Source organism: Pteropus vampyrus, unplaced genomic scaffold (genome assembly GCF_000151845.1).
Source record: "Pteropus vampyrus isolate Shadow unplaced genomic scaffold, Pvam_2.0 Scaffold1, whole genome shotgun sequence".
Lineage (NCBI taxonomy): Eukaryota > Metazoa > Chordata > Mammalia > Chiroptera > Pteropodidae > Pteropus > Pteropus vampyrus.
This window is the reverse complement of record NW_011888782.1, coordinates 16711091-16715780: the sequence shown is the minus strand read 5'-3', so window position 1 is coordinate 16715780 and position 4690 is coordinate 16711091. Positions and strand designations below refer to the sequence as shown.

The 4690-nt window shown below is 47.2% G+C and overlaps 1 protein-coding gene and 1 pseudogene across 2 annotated transcripts in view; both read right to left on the bottom strand.

Annotated features, from left to right (window-relative positions):
* Positions 1-4690, bottom strand: part of CMTM7 (CKLF like MARVEL transmembrane domain containing 7) — a 51314-nt gene that overhangs the window by 19795 nt on the left and 26829 nt on the right. The window lies entirely within an intron of this gene.
* LOC111736484 lies at positions 3020-3141 on the bottom strand (annotated as a pseudogene).

The window sequence follows — 4690 nt, the reverse complement described above, 5'->3', positions numbered from 1 at the left end:
TCCTTTGAGGAGAGGATTGTATTTTATCGTGGAACATCACTTAGGGACCTAGGACAATGCCTGGCGCTTAGAAGATGAGTGACTTTTGGTGGCCACTCTGTAAACACTTTTCCAAGTTGGCCGAATGCCTGCCTGGCCTGCAGACTTTCCAGGGTATGTGGGTGCGGGTGCGATGGAAGACGGGTTTCCGGGTACCCAGTTTATGATGCAGCCAGAACGTTCTCTGCTTGTTACTCAGGCCAGGACTTGCTCCCCTTGTCCCTAACCGATTTTTTACAACAGATGCGGCCTGGATGGACTACCTGTGCAATAATCACACCACCTGCGTCACCACTGCTCTTCACTGGCAAACGTCATCAGACCACAGTTAGGAGGCTTGAGTTAGCACAACCTGTCAGATGTGTCACTGTGTCAAAAAGGGTGAGAAGCACCACTGATGTTCGTGCCAGCTTGGAGGTTTGGCGCTTATACTGAACCAAACTGCAATCACAAGTTTTCGTTTGCAACAGGTAATGGTTTCTCTAGTTTATTTCTCTTTCAGTATCTGACTAGATTTCCTGGTCTGTAGCGGCTGGCTGCATATCAAGAACACAAAAGCAGCCTCCTCTGCCTCTCACTCCTGCCATGATTAGGGGGAGGATGTGCTTCTTTCTATGGAAGCGAAAGGACAGGGCTGTGGGTGGTTGTTGCCTTGCTGAGAAGACTCCTGGAGGACAGGGCTGTGAGTAGTCACCTTCAGAAGTGGGTCATCAGTGAGGACCAAGGGCACTGAGACAATGTGGAGATGCCACAGGGAATGTCCGGGTTGAACCCCAAAGAGGAAGAGGCCATCAGCACGGCTCCTCAGGTGGTAAGAAGAGCAAAGGTGATGACTAACGCTGCTCGAACACTCGCTGTGCACCAAGCTCTAAGTGCTTTATATGGACTTGCCTGTTTTGATCTTGACAAGACCCCACAACGTAGGTGCTGTTATTCTCCTCCGTTCACAAAAAGAGAGCCGAGGGACAGACACACAAAGCGATTTGCACTGATCACACAACTAGTGAATCTGGAGTCAGGGCTTGGACCCAGGCAGCCTCAGTGAGGCAGCCTCAGTGAGGCAGCCTCTAGCTGCTGTGGCAGTGATGGCCCTCGTCATGCAGCTGTGTCTCTAAAGGGAACCCCGGCCTCCACGCTGGCTACTGGATGTGTGTCAGCAAAAGTGAACAGGACAGAGAAGGAGTAGGGCAGATGTCTGGAGGTCAGTGCCAAGGAAACGCCCGAGGTGTGAAGGAAGCACCGGCCAAGGCAGGGCAGGAGGCGCGGAAGTCCAAGGAGGGGTGAGGAGTCCAGGGGGACGGCAGAAGCCACCACCTACTGAACGCAGGTAGCTGGCTGTGTGACGCCAGCTCATTTTATCCTCGCAGCAGCCCCACCATGGCCAGGTGGCACGGTGCTGAGTTCACAGATCTGATGAAGGTAAGGACCAAGGGTGGGTCACTTCCCCAACAATGGTCACACAGATGGCAGGTGGTGGAACCAAGAAGCAAATCCAGGTCTACCTGACTCCGGAGACTCTGTGAGGAGTGAGTGTGTTCCACAGGGATGAGCTCACACTGAAGCCAGAGGCACATATGTATTATTTTTCCTTTTTAAAGAATGAATCACATGCACTATATAGTTTTATACTCTGCTTTTAAAAAACTACAAATATTTTCTCTTTCGTAGGTGCCACACATTGAATTATTCTGCTTCAGAGAGAGCCCTTATCACTGCCTGGCAGGCTGTATATTTTACCTGTTATTTTTTCATTGTCTGTCACCCCCTGAATGTAAGCCCCATGATGATGGGGGCTTTGACCTGTTTTCTTCACTGCTGTTTCCCCAGTACCCTGATGGTACATGGGTTCTCCATAGATATCTGTTGAATAAATGAAGGAACAAATGAATGAATGCAATTATATGTCCATTTCCTACAGGCCTTCTATGTACCAGGCACTGAGCAGAGCCGCATCCTGCTCACTCCTGCCTCATGTCTAGTGGAAGGTAAAAACCATCACCCCAGAGAGGTCCTACCTTTAGCACATGGGATGATGCCAGTGGGCACACAGACAGGGACCGTGATTAATTCCCTGTTGTATCCCCAGAGCCTAGCACAGAGTAGGTCTTCAATAATATACTCAGACCTAAATTTGGGGTTAAACTTGATTCTCAAAGTACCCCAGTGTAAAAACGGCCGGCAGGCTGAGTGCAGCTTCTTTGCTGTAGTCCCTTCTCCTCGGGCACTCTCGGGTTTATGGGGAGGCAGCACTGGATGTGGGGGTCTGCTTTTAGGCACAAGCAGAAGAGCTGCCTGAGTGGGTGCTGCAATGACAAGCAAATACAATCCCCAACAATTTAGACACATACTGAAATATTTACGGATGAGACAAAACACAGTACAGAACGTGCTTCATAATAATATGGGAGCAAATGGGTATGAGGGGCGATAAAAACATCCTAAAATTAGATTATGGTGATGGCTGCACAACTCTGTCAACTTATTAAAAATCATTGAACTGCAAACTTAAAACTAGTAGCTTTGATGGGATATACATTATACCTCAATTAAGCTGTTAAAGATAATTTGGGGGGATTTAGTGGGTGGGGATATATTTCAACAATGATTAGGCATAAACTGGTGACTGTTGCAGCTGAGTGAGAGGCACACAGGGAGGGGTTCATTGTGCTATTCTCTCTACTTTTGTACATGTTTGAAATTTTCCATCATGATAAAGTTAAAATACAATACCCGATATGCTCAGAGAAATAACTAATTGGCATAAAGAGGGAAGAGAAGAGGGAAAAATGACTTGAGATTTGTAGTCATCACTCTTACCATAAAGGCACAAGTAGAAGTTAGGAAATTATCTTTATTTTAAAAAGTATAAATTTATAAAATTTATTTTAAAAATTATAAAAACTGAATCGTATTAATAAGCATGCAGGTAGAGTGATGCCATGGGATTTCATCCAAGAGAAGACAAAGATTTTTTTTTTTATGCCTATAGCACCTGGTCTTCCAAGGTGGTCTCCCATCCAAGTACTAACCAGGCCCAACCTTGCTTATTAGCTTCTGAGATCAGACGAGATCGGGCACGTTTAGGGTGGCATGGCCATAGACAAAGACTTTTGGTTCCTTCTAAACTAAATAAAAGCCTAACCGTTCCCATTCCAACCACAGCCAGACCAAGCGATTAGGTTCTCTAGTCACAAAAGCCACCATAGCAAGTATCAGTGCGGAGACTCAGGGAGAGTGTGTCCGATGCAGTCAAGCACACTGGTATCTGAATGGGGCCACAGGTGACCACAGGTGGACAGCTGTAGCCCACAGTTTTCCACAATTCTCAGTACAAGCTGGGCTTGAACACAACTTGTCTGACTCTCTGCAAAGAACAGAAGTACCTTCTGGAGCAATGTGTCCCCAGGACTAACTAGAAAAATACCCAGCCTGTGTTGATCAATTTGGCAGGGGGTGTGGAGAACATATCTAAGACTCTGAAATGTCTAGAAATGCATGGGACAATTTCACAAGCCAAATAAAGATCCTATGTGAGCAGAAAAAGAAGCGAGAACTCTTGCACTAAGGTGAGACAGATTTCTTACAGCCAAACCCAAGGCAGCCTAACCCCAACACATTAGCTACCTGACAACACCTCAGCTTAATTCCCTTTGGAACCCTTGGGGAGAGCTGGTGGGCATTCCTCCCCACTCAGGGCACAGCCCACAAGTGAGCATGCTTCTCTCCAGTCCCAGCCATGCGTCTCAGTACTGAGCTCCTCACATCACACTCTCCACAGGGAGCATTCCTACTAACCAGAGTCACCTCACGGGACTCAGAACTCTCTATGTCTTATTGATGGTTCCGTCTTTGTTCCAGCCAGTCTGATCCAGGGTCAAGTGATGGGACATACAGCTTCCTCAGAATATGAGGCTGTGGGCCGGAGAGACACTTAAGAGATGCATGATCTGATGTGGATTCCTCCATGCCATTACCGATGCCGTTTGTTTTAAATACTACAGAGATCTAATATACATGAGGCGTACAAGTCACACGGAAAAACTGCTTCCAGCTCCCTTTCCAGTGTCGACTTTTACTTCCCCATGCACATCCATGTCCAAATTGAAGCAGACTACTGACCGTTCTCCATCCTTTACCTCCATTCGCTCTGCCAAACTCCTGCTTCTAGACTAGTGACATCCGATCGAACTTTCTGTGATGATGGAAATCTTTTCCACTTGTGCTGTGCAATATGGTAGCCAACAACCACATGTGGCTGGTACAACTGAGGAATTCAGCTCTTAATTTTAATTAATTTAAATTTAAATGGCCACACGTGCTTAGTGGCTACTTTGTTATGTAGTTCCAGACCCTCCGAAGAGCACATTCTCTGCCTTTATGTTCCCCAGGTTGAAGGGGTCTCACCTTCCTTCAGCATTTCGCCCCCAGCCCTTTCTAGCATCTGCCATATCCCCTTCCAGTCTCATGTCCCTCATGAGATAAAATGTCCTTGCAGATCCAGACAGAGTCTGGGCCTCACTGGATCTCACGAAGCAACCATTCAGCGAAAGAACTCTCTGAGTGCTTGTCCTGTTCCGTTGGACCGGACCTTTCTCCCTCCTTGGAGTAAGTGTCAGCCTTCTAGGAATGGCTGTTCATAGTCTGGAGGGGT